Raw genomic sequence first — 21,518 nt, 5'->3', positions numbered from 1 at the left:
CTGGCATAGACTCTGTGTATCTGTGAGGAGAGCATGGGCGTAGGCAGGATTTTTGTTAAAGGGGGAGCAAAAAGTTGTTGAGCTTGTTTTGGAAGATAGCCCAAAAACTTGTTGAGCTTTTTTTTTTGGGGGGGGGGAAGGAAGATCATGGATAATAATCCCCCCTCCCGAAAGAATGACATTACCGGGGCAGGCTTCTACCTCACTGAATTAAGGCTTTTCAATTCATTTTTGAGGATTTAGGGGGAGAGGGGAGGACAAGTGAACAAGGGTCGCCTCGCCTCTAGACCTGTGGGTCAAACTCCATGCTCATAGCACAGGGGTTCTGGTCTAAGGCGGCTTGTTGTTGTTGTTTTTGGCGCGCTTTTGAGGGAGCTCAGAGAAGGAGCGCCCCGCTTCTGTGGAGAACCGTGTGTATGTGTGACGGTGACACACGCGCCTATGGCGGGAGGGACGAGGAGGCGGCGTCTGAGAGGCGACCCCAGGCTCTTCTTCTGTACATAACGCGGTGGGAGGGGTGGGGGAAGGCCGAGGGGCGTATCGCCTGACAGCTCTGCGGCGCCTGCCCCCGCTTTCGGGCGGGAAGGGAGGCGGGTCTGGCGAGGAGCGAGCGGGGGACGGAGCGCAGGAGGCGGGCCCCGCCGAGGCAGGAAGGGCTGTGGCTGGAGCTGGGGCTGTGACGGGGCTGGCAGGGCTGTGCGGGGCCGAGCGAAGGCCCGGAGTCGACGCACGGAAAGGGAGGAAGGAGACGAGCCCGGGAAGCCGAGCCGGGCTGGGCCGCGGCGGCCCAGGTAAAAAACTGGGGCGGGGGGCACCGGGGCAGGAGGGAAGCGCGTGCGAAACACACGCGCACGCCGTTTCCCACGTTCACCTCCCACCTCTCTTTACGCGGGTGCTGGTGGTGGGGAGAGAGGCGACATGTGACGGGTGTTTCTTTTTTAGAGTTGAAAGCTCCTGGGAGCCGCCGTTCTGTACAGTTCCACACACACATTATGGGTTGTTTAGATTAGGCAGCCTTGCATCGGGAAGTTTTTTTTAATGCTCGGCATTTTGTTGTGCTGTTTATATGTGCTGGAAGCCGCCCAGAGTGGCTGGCGGGGTATGAATAAAATAATAATAATAATAATAATAATAATAATAATAATAATATTGTGTTTAAGCAGGGACATACAAAGCTTCTCACGTGTATCCCGTGAAACTGCGAATAAACGCGCGCGTCGTGAACCCGTGTTCCTGGCCGTGTTTGTGTGCGCGCTGGGTGGCGTCGGTTCAGATGCGCGTGTTGTTGTAATGTAGGATTGCACATGGGTCCAACCCCCCAGTCTCTCCCTGTGTGGTAAATACATTTGGGTAAATAAATAATTGCGGTCGTGTGACACGTGCCGTTGTTGAAACCCACCCCCACCCCCTCCTCTCGCCGCGGCAGTGGGTGGGTGTGTTTGTGTTGCGGAGAAGATAAGGACTGCAGGGTATTTTGCTACCAGCGGCTATTAAGAAATGGCAGTAAGGACAAGGATAGTATTAAAAAGTTGTGCGTGCATTAGATCCTGCATATATGAGTGGCAGTTTGAGGAGAGAGAGAGGTGCAGGGAATGCCTTTCCAGTTGCTTCTGTGCAAAGTAGATTTCCTGTGTTTCATTGCTATACAGTATAAGAGGTGCTAGGAACTTGAACCCGAGTTGAAATTGTACCGCCTGCCCTGCAGGTCCTCCTTCCTCATCCTTTCAGAGCGACAGCAAAGCACTCTGTGTATGCTCAGAAGTATTATCTTGCTCACAACTGCCAGGTAGATCTTTGCCCTGAAAATAGGTTTCCAGGCTAAGCTCCAATTCAAAATAAAATCCTGGGTATATTGGTTTGCTTTTTATTTATTTATTTAACCAACCCTATATGACAACTAATGGGACGCGGGTGGCGCTGTGGGTTAAACCACAGAGCCTAGGGCTTGCCGATCAGAAGGTTGGCGGTTCGAATCCCCGTGACGGGGTGAGCTCCTGTTGTTCGGTCCCTGCTCCTGCCAACCTAGCAGTTTGAAAGCATGTCAAAGTGCAAGTAGATAAATAGGTACCACTCCGGTGGGGAGGTAAACGGTGTTTCTGTGTGCTGCTCTGGTTTGCCAGAAGTGGCTTAGTCATGCTGGCCACATGACCCGGCCGCTGTACGCCAGCTCCCTCGGCTAGTAAAGCGAGATGAGCGCTGCAACCCTAGAGTCGTCCACGACGGGACCTAATGGTCAGGGGTCCCTTTACCTTTACCTTTGCCTTCATATGGCAACTAGCCTGCCTTTAACACAGGCACTTCATGTGGATGACCATGATTACCCAGGGCTGTGTTAGTTTAAGTGGTCTATTTTGCTTTTTTGCTTTCCCTGCTGAGCTGTAAACAGCATGTGCTGGAGGTGGGGGGAGTGTTTACTTTCTAGCAGAAGAAGCAATAAATCTGCCATGCAGTTTCCCCTCCCTGCTGCTTCCCAAACGTTGCTGCACACAGTTTCAAAGCAATGTCATTGGTGCCTGGACTATCTGCTGCCTGTGTATTGCTCCATGTTTGCCACAGGTTGTTGATTCTGATAGCATTGCCTTCTGGAGAAAATGGGGGGGGGGTCCTAAGAGTCAAGGTCCTAATTCAAAATGCCCAAATTCCCTCTGTAGCAGAGCTGTTTTTCTGGTGGAATGGTTGTCATGGTGCACGTAGACGTTTTCTGTGCCATAATGACTCCACTGTTGAATCAAATGCTTAAACCATGTGTATCATCACATTGAACCGCTCACAACTTTCTTGATGAAACTAGCTGAACAGAAATTTTATCTGAAATGCATAACTTCCTCAGTGTCCTTACAAAATTTCTTTTCTATTGGACAACTTCTGTATGTGAGTGTTGAGAGCACTGCACCACATTTCATTCACTGTAATAATATATATTGAATTCATTTAATTTAGAGCATTTGTACTCTGTCAAAAGGGCTCCCAGAGTGGCTTACATGCAAACAAAACAAGCTTAACAATCTGAAAAACACACACAACATGTAAGAGATTTTCTTAGCCATGTATCTAATATTTATTTACTTAAATACCAAGCTCAAAACAAACTTATAAATTACAACAGATTGAAATAAATGTCAGTTTAGAAGCCTGGACAAATAAAAATAACTTTGCCTGGTGCAGAAAACATAATAATTTTGGGGGGAGAATCCTATCATAAATGAGACACCACAATTGAAAAGGGTGTCTGTCACTTATCTCAGATGGTGGAGATGCCTGGTGGTGCGGGTCTCCAAAGGTCAACTCAATATATGGACAGGTTGAACCAGGGCAGGCATTACTTCAGGCACCTAGGTCTCAAAATATGCAAGGATTTAAAACAGTTTTGCATTTGAGCCATAGGTGACCAGAAATTCTATGCAGGTGAGTAAGGGAGTTAGTGGACGAGGGACGAATTGCTCCATCCTGCTTTTGATACCCTGCTTGGTTTCTTTGCCAACTGTGAAAGAAGGGAAGCCCTTTTCTATGAGATCAGCATGGAAATATAGAGGGCTGGTGAAGACGGGATGGATCATTTTGACCATCCAGCTGTCCATTTCATTGAAGGCTTCATTTTTATTAATACAGTATGCTAAGAAGCTAGAAGCCTGCTTTTCTATGGAGAAATAGGACTTCCCCATCTTCCATGGCCAGCATGGAAATGCTTCATGCTAGTCTTTATTGCAGGCTAGTTTGCTGGCTAGTAATTTTTGTTGGGTTATTTCCAAGACTACACTGGTTAGCAGTTAGTTTCCAGGCTCAATTTTAATTGCTGTTTTTGACCTTTTTATGCATCTCAGAATCTCAATACCTCAAGAACTGCCTCTTCGCACATGAACCAACCAGACCCAGTGTTCAGCATCTGAGGCTCTTCTCTGTGTGATATGAGAATGGGCCTTTTCAGTTGTGGGTCTTCTAGAATGCTTTCCCTGGGGAGGCATGCTTGGCACCATCACTATCTAGTTTAGATGCCTGGCAAAAAACTTTCATTGGGTTATTTACAAAACTGAGTTAAGGGAAATCACCAGCACCTTGAATTACACTTGGAAGCAGACTGCAGCAAAGGACTGGAATAATATGTTGTTGTTGTTGTTTAGTCGTGTCCGACTCTTCGTGACCCCATGGACCATAGCACGCCAGGCACTCCTGTCTTGCACTGCCTCCCGCAGTTTGGTCAAACTCATGTTCGTAGCTTCGAGAACACTGTCCAACCATCTCGTCCTCTGTCGTCCCCTTCTCCTAGTGCCCTCAATCTTTCCCAACATCAGGGTCTTTTCCAGGGAGTCTTCTCTTCTCATGAGGTGGCCAAAGTATTGGAGCCTCAGCTTCACGGTCTGTCCTTCCAGCGAGCACTCAGGGCTGATTTCCTTAAGAATAATATATTCATTTGTAATTAGCAATCTAGTAACTGTATTTTGAAACAACAGCAGTTACTGAACAGCCTTTAATGGCAGTCCTGTGTGCAGTAAATTGCAGTAGCCAATCTATTTAGCAGAGTATTGTATAACTAATACAGTACAGCTAAAATAATTGTGTCCAGATTACAAGAACTAATTTATTGGGTTAATTCTGTTCTGTTGCGTGTGTTTGGCGTTAAAACAGTTATTATGTATTTCTATGGTACTTTTCTGTGAACAAGTTGTACTCTATTCAGCTTTGCAACAGCCTCTTGAGACATGTTTAGGCTGTAAGAAAATGACACTGATGTTCTGTGGGTTGGTTCTGCTCTTGATAGATTCACAGTAAGGAATGGATTTTGCCTCAGGCCAGATTGCATGGTGACCTTGGAAGTTTCCTCTGCTGTATTCGGCTTCGAATCACCTTCACCTATTAGCTCTCTGTAAGCTACTACTGCAGTGTACCTTCACAGAAGGTTCCTTCCTACATTGAGAAGCAGTGTGATGCCAAAGGCTAGAGCGGTTGGGCTTTGATGTTGAAGCCCAGTTCATGTCAGCTGTGAGCCTCCCATCCCAAACAACTTATTGGCGCTATATCTGATTATCTTATTGGGATGATGCACGCTAGCATAGCTGAAATGTGGCAACAATCTCTCAAGCTAAACCTACTGGACAGGATTGTTGTAATGATAAGGTGAGGTATCACTTGGCATCTACCCATGTACACCCCTTTTGAGTTCGTTTGAGGGAGGGACAAGATGCAAATATGACTAATCATCTATAGGTTATAGATATACATAGATAATGTGTGGGTATGATAAAAATAAATAACTATCAATAGTTTGATGGGTACAGTTGTCTACTCTTTGCTGCATCTTGCATGACATAGAAGCAGGAGTGGGTGATGACATTGGGGATTTGATTTGGTCTCTGTAGCTCTTATTGCTTATTGATATAGAGAACAAAGGATTTAAATTTACAGAGGGCCAATACTTGCTCCATATCATAGATACTAGGACAGTCTCTTTTGAGGTACAGTGGTACCTCTACTTACGAATAACTCTACTTACGAATGTTTCTACTTACGAATGGAGCTCCGCCTGCCACCTTCGATGCGGTTTAGATAGGATTTTTTCTACTTAGGAATTTTTAGATAGGGTTGCTTCTACTTACGAATTTTTTCTCCCAATGCATTCCTAAGGGTTTCGACTTACAATTTTTTGTCGACTTACGAATGTGCGTTCGGAACGCATTAAATTAGTAAGTAGAGGTACCACTGTACCTGGAATTCTATCCCTAGTTACAGTCCAACTGCATTCTCATATAAAGCAGAGCACACATAGATGAATTGTGCTCCCCCCTCCCCACAATATGGGCACTTCCTCCTTTCTGTCATAGTGGTGGGCAGTTTGCAAGTAAAACATGAATGCTTCATGGCAGAACAGAGTTTTGCACATGACTCCTAAATGTTCCACTGCGCTATATCTCTCTAGGGCAGATATCAAGCTCTAAAGACGGGCTTTTATACCAGCTGGCTGCTAAGTTGATCCCACCTGTTGTTAAATGTGCGGTTTACAGCTTTTGTTGCTAATTCATTATGAAGTGCAATTGATATGCATTTCGCATAGTTGCTTTCGGGTTGAGATTTTGCTACATGGCAGGCTCAAATTCAACTGATACAGCTTTTGCTATCTCTGTATATACATGGATAATCAATCTCCCCCCACCCCATATTGCTATCTAAGCCTTTAAAAGAGGGCACCCCTTTGTTTATTTCCCCAGGACAATGGGGCTGTGGAGCAATTACTCTTTTATCTATTGGGTTGTGTGTTTTGGAATTACGTTGTTGTTCGATACAGTGAAGCAAAGGGCAATAGAAAAAGCCCAGTTTACACCATGAGAATACTTGGCTGCCTGTGTGGGATAAGCACTTCCTTCAGATCAGGTATCTAGGATGAATAAACTGTAGTTCTTTACCAGAGCGCGGAATTGTGGGGGGAAAATAGAAAGCTAGACACCCTGGACATTTGCCTACTGCCTGCATTGTGTGGTTTGATTTGTTTGCACGAGACGTATGGTTCCTTTTTCAGTGCTAACACATGTTCTCGGCTTGAAGCCTTGTAATGGGCTGTTACTCTACTGCACAGTTGATCTTCTAAATAGCTGGTAGTAGAATACCGTAACTTGCTGATGGATGAGCAGATGACTTTCAGTCCCTTCCCAGGTAATGATTTCACAGTTCTAGCATAGAAATGTGGGGCTGATAAAGTTTTTATGGCTGCTATTACTTCATTTATATGCCACTTTTCTTAAAGCAGCACAGTGTTAGATATACAGGGCCATCTTTTCATTATGTTAATAGTATGATTTTTGAAGCCCCCCCTAAAGTGTTAGCTATAACTTGGCCTCATGAAAAAGTCTAGCAAGGTTAGCTTGCCTTGCCTTTTGCAGAGAGAAAGGGAACTCAACTTGCAATGGGAAGTATTCAGAAGGCCAAACTCCATCTGCCTGCTTTCTGTGCAGGGGCTCTGGGAAATTTTCCATGCTGTATTGTGTCTGTGTGTGTAGAAATCATGGAGCTATAGGCATGCTTAATAAATCTAGAGCCAAGTTTTATTTAGAATACAGTACACTATGTGCCTACAAGAGTCCACTTATTTTAATTTTGTAGTAATTTTGTTTCCTATCTTTTTGCAGTGCTTTTCAAGAGCTCAAGTTGAGGGCAAGGAACCAGTGTAGGTAGGTCCTATATAAACCCAAACTTTCATAATCTATGTTTACATAATTTCTATTGTGCTGCTTCTGCATCTCCCTTTTTTTTTAAAAAAAAAACTTCCCCTGGTTTTGTTTCATTCTTTATCCAAGTTCTATGCAACACCAAGTGAGAGTAAAGTTTCCCCTAGTGCGGAGCATGACCACATAGAGAAATGCAAGACAAGTGGCATGCCAAGGGTGGGGTGAGATGTAGTAGCCTGAGGGATGTTGCTTTGGTCTGCAGTTTCTGCACATCACAGTTCTGACAAAATGTATATATGGGTTGGGAAGAAGTATAAACGTAAGATGAGCAAGCCTTTATAAAGTGTTTGACCAAGCACTTATGAAAACAAAGTAAACTGTAAAACTGCTCTTGCTTATATGCTTGTTGACCCTTTCAAAATAATTCTGATATAAACTAGAAACATTTGGCCAGTGCCACATGTTAGATCAAAGAGCGATGTGAAATTCAGCCCCCTAGTTCTCCAACTCTTTGGCCTGTAGTCTCAAAATTTTCCGAATTCCTTAGCCTCACCATTCTCTTTCTGCCAACACTGTCCAAGCCCCTCCTATATTTAGGTGGTTCTCTCTTCCTCCTTTTTCTGTGGGCATTGGTCTTCTCCATCTGATCTTCACTAAAGTTCCTGCTTCTCACCCACTACGTTCTGGAACTTTCCGTTTCAGAAGCTGCACTATTTTCCCTTCCTTGCTTGCAGACACATTCTCATTCTGAGCAGATAGACTGAGTGAATAGAAACCATCAGCTTACTGAGCAGTGAATGTGGGAAAGTTTGCCCATTTCTTATGTGCAACAACACATACAACCATGGCTGGCTTCGTCTTATTCTGTGGTTGCTGTTGCTCTGCCCTTAGTTACGGAATAATTCTGTTCTGTTGCCATGGAGTGGAAGGCCTGCCCCTCCATGCATTGCTACCGTGTTTTATCACTATTTATTGGGTCTTTGTTTAGGGAAGTAGGTAGGTTATTTGTTCTTACAGTCTTAAAACTTTATTCACACTGATAATTGTGTTGTTTCAAAGAGGTCAGTAAGATTTTTCCACTCTCTTTGGAGTGGTTCTGTCTCAGTAAAAACAACAACATACTTTTTACAAAATTTCTGTCTGCGAAGCCCATTGTTGTGTAGCTTTTAATCCTGTGAAGCTGCCTATTGAGTGTAACATCACACCTTAAAATCAAGATTAATCATGTGTGGATTGTACACATTTCACCCCAGTCCCTTGTCATACAACTCACACAGAACTATGAGGGTTCTTTTATATCTCAGATCTGACTATTATGGGGTTAGATTTGGAACCTCTTATTATGGACAGGAGTAAGACTTCTTTCCTGATCCTTCTTAGTTTTTGCCCAGGATATTCCAGCAATAAACAACTTGCAAATAATGTGAGTAGGAGTTTTATTTCTATATTAAAAAGCGTTCTTACACAAAACACACAAAACTAAAAGAGATTATTTAAAGATGTGACACAGAACTAAACACATTTTAGGTATTTCAGAATATATAAACAACACTTGGAAAAAGAATTCTGAAGTCTCAAGGACAAATTACACACAGTGATAAAGACATAGTTTGGCATTGCATGAATCTTTTTAAAAACTTATATATAGCAGCTGTAGGGGGTGATAGGCTCCCAACATTTACCAAGTATTACATAGCAGAGAAAGATTGCTCCTTCTTTTGCTAAATACAGACAGCCATGAAATGCCATGATAGAAAAACATTGTTTTGGTAAATTGTCTGTCCGTAGTGTTCTTTGACATTGCACAAAAACTCAGCAAATGATTTGAGGGCCTTGCAGGCTGGAAACAGGTGCTAGACGTGTTTTGGTCTCTCAAATCAATCAATACACACATACAGGTGAAACTCGGAAAATTACAATATCGTTGAAAAGTGCATTTATTTCAGTAATGCAACTTACTATTCTTTATTATTCTTTTAATTTTTATAAATGCTTTCTTTTGGAAATTCCACAGTAATAAAACAAAAAGTTACAATAATACAAAAATAAACATTGCTATTACATTTCATTAATTACGTTCCATTTATAATTGACCCGCCTAACGACAAATAATAACATTTACCACAAATAAAGGCTTGACATATCTTGCTTTGCATGTCATGCATCTATCTCATATATTGGTTTCACCTTTTAAGTTGCATTACTGAAATAAATGCACTTTTCGATGATATTCTAATTTTCCGAGTTTCACCTGTACATACCTATCTGTTTCATGAGACAGTTTTCCCTTTCAGAGGGCATACTGTATGGCTTCTAACGTGAAATGGCCATCCTCCATGTATCTCCATTTCTATCCTTCATAGCAATTTCTGCCAATCTCATCAGGTTTGTTGTATTTTCCAAGGAGTTCACATGAGGAGAGGAAGCTGGTGTTCTTGCAAGTGGAGATGCCAGCCAGGGAGGAGAGTCAGAACATAAAGCATAGTGGGGTATTTTATGAGTGATGAATAATAAAATGAATAGTGCTGCAAAAACCTGCTCTTTGGGTGGGAAGCTTTAGTCTTGACTTTTAGCCGGAGATCTCCCTGCTCACATACAGCCCCTAAACATATTTACAAAACTTCTCTGTTAAAAAAAGTGTGTTCCCCATACTTTTCAGTTAGGGTAGAGCAAACTGAAAATGTTATTAGGTTTTAGAATTAAAACCAGAAATTTGCCCTCCCCACAGAATCATGTATTTGAACCCTGGTCTTCCACTACACCAAACTGGTCTTCTGTATGTTTTTGTAGTCAGCTGTACAAGCTATAGGTCTGGTCCAGGAATAAAGCAGGATGAAGACTATGTTTCGAGAAACAGAGTGTGGGATGCAACTTGCATACATTGTCCCTAGCAGTAACAGTGGTAGTGCTGCTGTTAAACACTCAGCTCAGTGGCTTGCCATCCTTTCTACTTTGTTGGAGCTGTTTTTACATCGTCCTCCACTGAGGAACCCTTCTAAAGCTTTTCTACAACACAGTTTGAAAACCAATAGCTGCCTTAGCCCAATAATTTCAAAGCAAGGCCACCTCTTTAACTGCAGCCTTCAACAATGAGACCCATTTTTTTTAAAAAGCAACACATGGCTGTTGTTCTGCGTCTTCCTTTAGGACAAGGGTGGGGAACATGTGGCCCTTTAGATAGTGATGGACTTCAACTTCCTTTCTGGCCATGCTTGCTGGGGCTAATGGGAGTTTGAGTCCAACAACATCTGGAAGACCACAGGTTCCCCATATTTGCTTTATGGCAACCAGACAGAATGGAGACAGGGACTCCTATCTCTTTAATATTATGCAGAAGAGGGGGCTTTAAGGCACAGCTTGTCATGTACAGATAAGAAAAGTTATCAAAACAGCTATATAGCTATACAGGTGCCATTTTACTTATTTAAATACCCACCCACCCCCAGATCCTAAAGATAACCCAGATTTGAGAGTGCAGCCAAGAATGTAAATTGGGAAAACAGCACAGAAGAATTAAATACCCCACAGCTCCACTGCTCTGATGAAATTCATACACACACCTCTTGAATGTGGTTGCTTTTCAGTAAAAATGCAAATCTTGGGAGATCAAGTTGTAGATGCCCTGTGCAATGTAGCTTTGCCCTCAGATTTAAAGTTTGCAAAGTTGTTTTACATTCTTTTTCACTCTTTCATTCATCGTTATTGAATTTGATTGGAATTTACAAGTGGAACTTGCAGCAAAAGATGACTCAGAAACTTCAACTGATCAAAATGCAACAGCCTGTTTACTGGCTGGTGTTCCATTTAGAACTCGCATAAGCTCTGTGTTAAAACAAACTGCATTGTTTGCAGTTTCATTTCTTGGCCCAATTCAAGGTACTTACTTTGATGTTTAAAGCCATTCTCTAACTGTGGGTTAAACCACAGAGCCTAGGGCTAGCCGATCAGAAGGTCGGCGGTTCGAATCTCTGCGGCGGGGTGAGCTCCCATTGCTCGGTCCCTGCGCCTGCCAACCTAGCAGTATAAAAGCACATCAAAGTGCAGGTAGATAAATAGGTAAGGTAAACGGCGTTTCCGTGCGCTGCTCTGGTTCGCCAGAAGTGGCTTTGTCATGCTGGCCACATGACCTGGAAGCTATATGCTGGCTCCCTCGGCCAATAACGCGAGATGAGCGCTGCAACCCCAGAGTCGGTCACAACTGGACCTAATGGTCAGGGGTCCCTTTACCTTTAACTTTTGGAACCTTTACAGAGTTTGGCTTTTTTTTTGGTGGTGTGTGTGTGGGTTATTTTCCTTTTCCTTTTCTTTCACATTGGCTGTTGTTTATATGTTTGTGTTCTAGGGTGTTAGGTTCTAGGGTGCTAAGGAAAGAGACTTGTGTCTTCCTTAGAACAAATCTTTTGTGTTTGGTACTTAACTGCTCTATTATTGAAAAATTTAATAAAAATCAGGCCATTCATATTGACAGCCCTGAAATTGTGGAATTCTCTTCCCAAAGAGGTGTGTACTTTTCTTCACCTTATAGCTGTCATTGGTCATCGGATTTTGAAGTCACTCTTACTGTATTTTCTTATTTAAACTGCATTGGTTTCTTACTTAAATTCTTTATCTCATTTTAAATTGTATCACTGCGTTGTTGTAACCAGCCCTGGGACCTTGTGGTGGAAACCGGGTTAGAAATCTTGTTTACACTTAATATTATTTAATCCATCTATATCCTGCCCTTCCTCCAGAAGTCCAGGGCAGCAACAGAAAATCCAGTGTGGTGTACTGCTGTTGAGGATTCCTGCCATTTCATTCTCCCTGCTTCCAAACAACCAGTCAGCATTTCATGCCCATTGTCAGTTTGGGTTTTATCCCACCTAAAAATATTTTGTATCTCTGCAAACCTAGGGGTTTTTACCAAACCTGCATGGGATGTGCCTTTTTGGCTACATAAGCAAATGATACACAGTCTGAATTTTGGAAATGGAAGGAATTATGATGCACAGCGTAGGCAGAGATGGATATGCTTTGCAGTTCCCTTATTGTTTATATCTTGTAGACTGAGTCTTGCTGCTGTGTATTTCTGGAGAGAGTGGGTGTTACTCAGCTATGTCTTACTCTAGAGTAGACCTATTGAAATGAATGAACCTAACTTAAGTCTACTCTGAGTGAAACTTAGTTGAATACCACCCGTTGTCTATGCGCTGCAGTAAATATGTGAACGTATGGGAAAACCCCCCCCCCAGGTTTTTTTTTTGGGGGGGGTCCTCAAGGGGAATTTGAGGGGTTCCCCCATTCCCCCCTCAAATCTTCAGATCTCTGGACTAGGAGAATTTGCTCTCTCCTGGTTGATGGTACTGCTTTATTGCTTGCGGCATCGTGGAAAGTTTGTTTCAGAACTTACTTTATTTACTTCAAGTCCCTTTGACATATACACTCTGGACTTTCCTGCTTATAGTTCACTTTGATCTGGGTAGTGTATATTCTGTACAGGTGACTCTCAGTTTACACTGGGATTATGTTCTGGCGATAGCACGTAAAGCCAAAATCGCATACACTCAAAACGCAATGGGTTCAATGGTGGGTGGGATTGCGAAATACTTTTCTCCCAGACGTCTGCCCCCTTTTAATTACCGTATTACTATTATTATGCCAAGTGCATAAAGCTGTACGTCCACCATCAGACCATCTGCTGCTAGATGGTATCTGTTTTAGACACAGAATTCAGCATCCTATGAATCACAGTGATAAACTTGAAGAGTAATGATCAGTAATGAAATCTCAAAAGACCCAAATCTCCTTTGGTCCTGGAGACTTTTAGTTGCCCTACAATGTTTCTTGCCCTTTTCAATGGCCATTAGAACAAGTAGGCAGACAGGCCCATGGGCGTAGGCAGGGGGGGCAGGAGGGGGCAATTGCCCCCCCTAGAAGCAGGGCCGCTGGCCAGCCTGCCCCACTGCCCGCCCGGTGCCGTCTCCCTTCTCCCTGGCTGGCTGTGGGGCGGGCGGAGGGAAAGCACCAGAGCCGCGCAAAGCGTTTGGCTGGCTTTCCCTCCCTCCGCCCCACAGCCAGCAAGGGAGAAGGGAGACGTCCCTTCTAGCCGGCTGGCTGTGGGGCGGGCGGAGGGAAAGCCAGGCAACCGCTTTGCGCGGCTCTGGGGCTTTCCCTCCACCTGCCCCAGCGATTGCAGAGGGGGAGGAGGGGATCGGAGCAGCCCGATTTCGGGCTGATCCTGGTTCCCCTCGCCCCTGCCGATCGCGGAGGGGGAGGAGGGAGTCGGAGCAGCCCGATTTCGGGCTGATCCTGGCTCCTCCTCGTCCCTTCCGATCGCGGAGGGGGAGGAGGGAGTCGGAGCAGCCCGATTTCGGGCTGATCCTGGCTCCCCCTCGTCCCTGCCGATCGCGGAGGGGGAGGAGGGAGTCGGAGCAGCCCGATTTCGGGCTGATCCTGGCTCCCCCTCGTCCCTGCCGATCGCGGAGGGGGAGAAGGGAGTCGGAGCAGCCCGATTTCGGGCTGATCCTGGCTCCCCCTCGTCCCTGCCGATCGCGGAGGGGGAGGAGGGAGTCGGAGCAGCCCGAAATCGGGCTGCTCCGATGTGGCCCCGCCCCTTGGCCCCGCCCCTCGCCCCTTGCCCCCCCTGATTTTCATCCTGGCTACGCCCCTGGACAGGCCTGTGAGCACATCTGCATAAATTATTTAAGTTGTAGATTTTGGGTTGCCTTTCTGCAGAATTTTGATATTCCCCTTAAATTTATGCAGATCTGGGGTATGTGTATGTGTGTTGAACTGACATTATGGCCCCATATCTCACATCTATAACAGCTAGCAATGTTCTCTAACACAAGTACAGTCGTACCTTGGTTTTTGAACAGCTTAGTTCTTGAACGTTTTGGCTCCCGAACGCCGCAAACCCGGAAATTACTGTTCCAGTTTGCGAACTTATTTTTGGAAGTCGAACGGGGCTTCCTGCAGCCAATCAGAAGTCGCGCTTTGGTTTCCGAATGTTTCAGAACTCAAATGGACTTCTGGAACAGATTCCGTTTGACTTCCAAGGTACGACTGTAATGTTTCTAGATGCTGTGTAGAGCACAGAACTAGCATTATTTTTGCTTGGAAAGCTCCCAGTCTACAATTGATGGGCAGCACAAGGTTTAGGCGGAAAGATTATAAAGTGAGAGATGTATCCACTTGCCTTATACTGAGCCAGAACACTGGACTATCTTGTCCAGTATTTTTTTCCCTCTGACTGTCAACAACTCTCCAACGTCTTTGGTAGATTTTTTCCCCCTGCCTCTTGTGCCTGAGAGCCTTTAATGACAAAATTGTATGTAAATGACATAAACAAACAAACACACACAGAGAGAGATGGGTAATCTGCAGCTCTCCAGATGTTGTTGGACAACAGTTTATCTCTCTCTGTTGTCCAAAAACATATGGAGGCCACAAGCTCCTCATCCCTGCTTTAACTGGAGATGGCAGGGATTCTGAACTTTTGTTCTTATGAATGCAAAGCATGTTTTCTGCTACCAGAGACAGGTTAAATATACAGTGGCTCAGGAGCAGCGTTCAAAACTCCCATTATTCTAGGCGCATTTTGTGACAGGGAATTTCATTAGCGCAACCAGTTTCTGAGCTCTGGGTGCAGTACTGCACCTAAGATTTCAGGTTAAAACTGCAAAGTGGAAGAAAAAGAGGATCTTTTTCTGCCTCCCCACTTCCAGCTACTCCCTGAAGACTGGAGAAGAGACCCTTTTAAGAATATTAGGGAGGTGGGCAGGGGAAGGATTAGACCATACGAAAAATGAACATAATATTTTAGCTGCAGTTCATTCATTTTCAGCTTTGTATTCTTGTTATATATTAAAAAAGTGCGCTCAGACATTCCGTTGTTGCGCCCATAACCTAGGTTTAAGGTGCCATTTAGCTCCTAGCTTTCATGTCTCAGTTTCTAACACTGCTCAGGAAAGGTTTTACCTGAAGGAAGAAACTTATTGGGCCAACATGAGGATACAGCTTAAGGCATGAAGGTGGTGGGGGAAAAGGAATGCATCATATTAGCCTTCCCCAATCTGGTGCCCTTCAGATGTTGTTGAACTCCCAATCTGCATCAGCCTTACCTACCATGGCCAGTGATCTGGAATGCTGGGGGTTGTGGTTCAAAAGGACTAGAGGGCACCATTTGGCAGAGACTGTCATATGTGGCCACAAGCATGAGCCTTACTTCCCAGACTCTGAAGACCATAGATCAGGAGTGGGGAACACGTACCTCTGCAGAGATTGCTGGACTAGGATTCTATTATTCTATGACTACAACTTCCATTATCTCTTGACTGTTGGCCACCCTGGCTAGAACTGATGGGAGCAACAGGTATGATGGAAGGTCATAGGTTCCCCATCTCTGCCATAGATAATTCTGTTTTGCAGGTAGGGGGAGCTAACATTACTTTTAAATTCCCTGTCATTGGAAAGAAAAAAGAAAAAAAATCATTTTGTTTCGACTATGCCAGACCAACACGGCTACCTACCTGTAATTGGAAAGATGGTTACTGCTCTCCTGTGAGTGTTAAAATGATGAGGGAATTGTTGTTCTTGCCTGTTCATACGGCATAGGAAGTAGAAGAACACAGCCTCCTAGATTATTATATCGCAGTGTGGGGCCCAATTTTACTTGGCTTGACAAGGCAATAGGCATTTTCTGTTGTAATTGTATGTTCTTTGAAAAAAATGTTCTCATTATAAAAAGCTATAAGTGGTAATACTATGTTTGTATTTTAATACTTTCTTTCATTATTTCCTAGCTTGCTTCTGGGTTTAAAATAGCTAAATAAACTAATTCTAAGTACCTTAAAAACCTGCAGCTGAACACTTGGCTGGTTATTTCCGTTTGATATGTGACCTTCAGCCTTTGTCTTTTCCCTTCTCCTCAGCTCCTAGCTTAAAAGTTTTTTTGTCCTTATACTTTCCCCTTTTGCCAACCACTTGGAGCTCCTATTGTGCTTAGGCTGCACAAGCTATTTCACCCTAGCCCCTCACTCTGCTTAGCTGTTCTTTATCTCAGTCTTCTGTCTCCACACTTTCAAATGTTTTCAATGTCTTTCGCTCAGCCTGCTGCCCTTTTTTCTTCAGTTGTGTGGCTTCTGTCTTCCTTGTATCTTCCCAGAATTCTGTCTCTTTCCTTCCTGCTGGCAGCACATAGTTCCACCTGTCCTTTGGCCCTTCATTATCACTTTTTCCCAAACAAGCTAACTTTTCACTTCTATCCACAGCAAGCCTTATTATTTGTCAACATTCTGTTTATGACACTCACTGAACAGTTAGAATGTTTGTGAACATCTCGTGACAGTGCAGAACCATTGTCCAGGGGCAGAAAGCCTGTAGGTGACAGGACAGGAGACAGACAAAGGACTATTTTTTGCCTATTTATAGTTACCAATCTATCAGTAACAAGCTCAAGATTTGATGGCTGATAGGTGGAGAGGGAAGCTAGGTATAAGAGCTCAAATGAGGCAGATAATGGGTCTCATTGTCGAGGTTATAAATGCAAACAGTAACCTAAGGTGACCAAGGGGAGGGTATGTCTAGAGGGGAAAACACTCTCCGATGCTGGTTAGATGGGTATTTTGAGACATGAGTATTTAGAGAGACAGGGACTTGGAGGAAGGCTGACTAGCTGGAGCGGAGATGGGGCGCCTGTGTACAACCCGCATCAGTCCTAGCCATCATGTCCAGTGGTCAGCGTTGAAGGAAGGTGTAGTCCAACAATGTATTGTAACCCACAGGTCCCCTCCCCTAACCTTGAGGATGGAAATGACTTACTGCAAGTGATTTATGAGCTGTACTAATGTGCAGAACATTTTAGAAGGGAACCATTACTAAACATACAAAGGGCTTGAAGACAGAAAAGGCTGAATTCAGGATAAAACAATAAGAATAATTTTTTCTGCAAACTTTGGTAGACTTCTGCTGAAACAGACACTTTAAAATTGTTGTAGAAATCTTTTTCTCCCCCCCCCCCTCCTTTCTGAATACACCATGTATTCAGCTATGTTTTTCATTCAGTGTCTTTCTTCAGTTTTTGACCGTTTAACTAGTCAAATTTTCTGTGCCTGCTTATTGTACGGAATTTGGACCTTGACAGCACTTAGCCCAAACCCTTTCCTTTGCTAGAGAGGGTATGGATATGAGGCTTTAAAAATGTACCTACTTGAGATCAGTTTTGTTTCTCATTTTAACAAGGAGGAGCCTGTTCATAAAGTATGGAGAAACAGTGGCTTTGTTTGTGTTTTTGGACTCTTAACTCCTTTCAACCAGCTTCAGCCAACAATGGTCAAGGGTGTTGGAAGTTGTAGTTTAGCAACATCTGGAGGGCCTCAGGTTCCCCAGGACTTCTCTAGTTTGTGATGTCATTTGTATGGTTCCCCCCCCCATATAAGGTCGTCTCAGTGGTGTGCCCCTGATTTATTGTTTTCCTTTACTAGTATACTATCTTAATTCAGGGATGGAGGACCCATGGCCTTCCAGATGTTGGACCTAAAACTCCCAAACCATTGTTTATGCTGGCTGGAGCTGATGGGAGTGATTCCAACAATGTATGGAGGGCCACAGATACTGTACTCCTTTCTTATGCACAGTGAAATCCTATGCGTGTCTACTTGGATGTAAGCTCCGTTGAATTCACTGGAGCTTTACTGCCAGGAAAATGATATTTGGTTTCAACTTTAATTACCGTTTGCAAATGGTATGATGTGAAGGAAATGTATTAGAAGTGTGGGAATCGCGCTGATGCCTGCCCCCCCTCTCTGTGTGTGTGTGTATCCCGTGTGTGGGTGCCAGTGAGTTAAATTTCAGTTGTGTGTGGTTTTAAGAGCGTGGGGATCCAGACGCATGAGAAGTTGTTCCATTCCTGTGCCTAATACTTGAAGCTTCAAAAACACATTGCTCAGCTACCAGTGTGAACAGTAAGTGATAGGGCAATATGGAAAGAAGGTAGAGTACAGGAATGTTGGTTTGGGCCTCTGGCCTGCCACTTGCCCGATCTTAGTCTTGTCTACACAGATGGATTTCTGTTTACGCACGGGGTTATGCCCAGAGGCACCACGTGCGTTGGTGAAATCGTGTGTAATTGAAAAAGCCTGCAAACACCCGTCCTGCCCTTTTAGTGACGTTTCAGTGATGACTTTATGACATTTCTGGATCACTCCTGGGATCAAAGCGATGCATGTATACACGACTGTACATAAAATTTTTTTTGGGGGGGGGAGGTCTGCCTGTATGACTTTCCTGCATCTGATCAAATGAACCCTTGCTCCAAGAATACTCACCAAGAAACTTTGTTGCCTTAGCTGGAGTAGGAAATGGTTCTCCCACACCCCCAGCCAAGGTATATAGCAGCCAAGGGCAGCTGAGTTATTTTGGTATCTGAGGCAGCAGATCCCACAAGTGCCTCTTCCACCTCATTGGCAGTAAAAACAAGAGTGGGGTACCTGTGGATCTTCAGATGTAGTTGGACTCCAACTCTCATCAGGCCCAGCCAGCAAGACCAGTTGTCCAAGGGTGATTGGGAGTTGGGAGTCCAGCAATGTTTGGAGGGCCAAAGGTGTTTCACTCCTGATACATGGCAATTAAAGATTCCTGGGTTGGACCTCTTGGTCTCTTCCAACTTTACAGTGCTATGATTCTATGAGTCATAACAATTTGCTGCCCTTTTTTGACACACTGAATCAGCTGCCTAAGGTGGTCATATCACTCTGCCCAATGGTAGGAAACTTCCAGTATGTACACTATGCACGGTCATCTACACCTTGTTGTGACTTCTCTCCATAATAAAGGTTTTGTGTGCACAGAACTCAAATTTTGCCCTTAGCAGTTCTCCAGGCAGAGGTAAATTGCATTTGCTGTAAATGAGCAATGAAGTATTTGTTTATGCCAGGGATTTCCCATGTGTGTGTCTTTGTGTAATAACAAAACTTGAACTGTTTTTATCAGGAAATTTTTCACTTCCATGTCGGGGCTTGACAATCATCATCATACCCTGGGTGGGAGGGTATTTCTCATAACTGAGTTCTGCTCAGTACAGAAATATTCATTTGACTCCATGGCTTCCGAGCTGGGCAGTAATTCCTTGTGATTTTTAGTTGCCTCCAGAGATGGCCTGAGTAATGTATTGTGTTGAAACCAAATCCAGAAAAAGGAAAATAATGAGAAACCCAGACATTTGGAGCCTTTGCTCCAGAAGTTTCCATTAAGACAACATTCTTGAGTGGGAATATGCAGGAATGAATGGTTTTCCTCTTTTCCAATGTTGTTTAATCAGTATTAATGTTGTTTTACAGAAAGCGATTTTTCAAATTGTTTCCTTAAAAATTATCAATACTGGCATTTAGTTTATGCTTCTTTAACTTTTCTAACCCTCCCTATATTTTCCCCAATCCATTTGTAGCCCTTGTAGGGGGGGGGGAGGAATGTGTACATGTGTTTTTGAGGGTGTCTAAGGGAATGCTGCTTCGCAAGAGAGAGTACAGTAAGTATTGTGGTGTGCTTTCACTAAAAGCTTGGTTACTTGCGCCAGGGCAGCCATGAACTGTTGATAGAAGGTGCGTTGCCTTTAACTGTTCTTCCCTGCTGTGCTGGGGGTGGCTCTTTGTGAGCACCACTTCCTGGATGATATGGCTGGGCTCAAGCTGCTGATAAAACAGGATTCACCCATCTGACTGGCCCAGACAGTGGAACAGCAAGTGCCCTCTGTTTGCTTGCAAAACCTCGAAGGAGCTATTTAATCTGCTACCTTGGCTGTGCATATTCCCCAGCTGTATGTATGTACAGCCTACTCTTTGACGTTTGTGTCTTTGGCAAAGTAGGTCGGTTTCCCAACTCAATGATAACAGTTTCCCACTGTGCAATGTTGTAATCTTGCTGTAACATGGTCACGGATTGGTCTTGCCTCATTCAATTGTCGGTAAGTTTAGCAGACACTCTTTTTCTCCTCTCTCTCTGTCTCTTACTCTCTCCCTCAACATTCTCACATTCATGCTTGTTAGTAGCAAAGTTGCTTTAGGTGAACTCTTGTGACGTCTTGGATGGTAGAGAGCATTTGCTCCTTTTAAAAAACTACATTGCTTTCATGTTTAGCACCCTATTGTTGATTTGGAGAGCTGGGTGTTTTTCATGCTTGCCCAGTGCTATCTGTTGAATGGCATACGGAAAGCCAATGAAATGTTTGCCTATTTTTGTATCTTACACAAACAAGCAGTATGCTCCAAACCAATTCAGAATAGCTGTGATGTTTTTGAAAATTAAATAAAGCTGTGACCTTCCCTGACTGCCAAGCTTGCGTGTTTGGTGACGTCTCAGGCTGCAGGCTCCGGCTGCGCTCATTATGTTCTCCTTTTGCGTCCCTTCATCATCAGCAGTCCTTTTGTGCTCATGAGAACGGTGAGGAGTGCATTCAGATGGCAGCAAAGGTCACATTTGTTTTGGGGTGCGCGGATTGTGACAGTCCTCATCTTCATGCCTCTCCTTTCCTCTTTGCACAAGAAGCCAAGAGGGCTTGAAAGAGGACAACACAAGGGTGTTTTTGATAATTTTAACTGCTGCTTCCTCCCCTTCAGAACCCTACCTAAGTTAACTCCCCCCAGCCCGTCGCTGAAAGTGCATTTGTTGCAAACTGATTTTTGTTGTGGGTGGAACAGGGTGCCAAAGGAGCCCCATTTACCGAGCAGTACATAACTGCGAGGATAGGAAAAGTGTCCCTGGGGAAAGCCAGGTACCTTTCTGCCCACCCCCTTGCCAGGACACTCCCGCACTCAAAGCAGGATGCCGCCCTGCAGGCTACACAAGCCACGTACTGATTGTGCAACTATTCCTGTCAGTTGGGGGGGGGGGCGCAGCAACGTGGGCTGAAACGGTCATGTTGCCTTGCTGGGATCCAGAGGACAGAGAAAAAACTTGCGAGCTCCTCCCTCCTTGCTGGATTAAAAAAGGCTGAATCACACACCGATCTAGTGATTTCTTTTCTGTATGCAAGAAAAGAATATGTTAATGGTCGTACTATTATTGCAGATATGCATGTACACATGTTATGTGTCCTAACTGCTTTTACTATCAACATTTCATGTCCACAGATTCCGCCCCCCCCCCCCCCGGTGACAACATCATTGGGGAAGGGTGTTTCCTTTGTTAGTGACTTTGTTTTGCTCTCTGCAAACTAGCAGCAGTCTTGACATTTGCTCAGTTAGCGAAATGTTCGCTAAAGAAGGAGCGACATGGATGACAGTTTATTCCTTCCATTGCTCCATGCCTGCTTTCCATCTCCACTTTTGGGCTTCTCTTTTTACTTCTGTTTATTGGATTTCTGACTGATGATGCACCCATTGATATGGG

The 21,518-nt window shown here is 44.3% G+C and overlaps 1 protein-coding gene across 7 annotated transcripts in view; it reads left to right on the top strand.

Annotated features, from left to right (window-relative positions):
• The window catches only part of LOC118094191 (signal transducer and activator of transcription 5B), a 68,250-nt gene that overhangs the window by 6,943 nt on the left and 39,789 nt on the right, over positions 1-21,518 (top strand). For 2 of the 7 annotated variants that reach the window (XM_035134282.2, XM_035134277.2), the window contains exons 1-2: positions 647-791; positions 7,116-7,157. The exons of 1 other annotated variant lie outside the window; for it this stretch is intronic. The gene's annotated coding sequence lies outside the window, so the exon portion shown is untranslated. Of the gene's footprint in view, positions 1-646; positions 792-7,115; positions 7,158-21,518 lie in introns of those variants that run through there. 4 more of the 7 variants (XM_060281457.1, XM_035134280.2, XM_035134283.2 and 1 more) reach the window with 2 other exon arrangements.

This window comes from Zootoca vivipara, chromosome 13 (assembly GCF_963506605.1).
Source record: "Zootoca vivipara chromosome 13, rZooViv1.1, whole genome shotgun sequence".
Taxonomy (NCBI): domain Eukaryota; kingdom Metazoa; phylum Chordata; class Lepidosauria; order Squamata; family Lacertidae; genus Zootoca; species Zootoca vivipara.
Note: the sequence above shows the minus strand (reverse complement) of the source record. Positions and strands in the feature narration are given on the sequence as shown.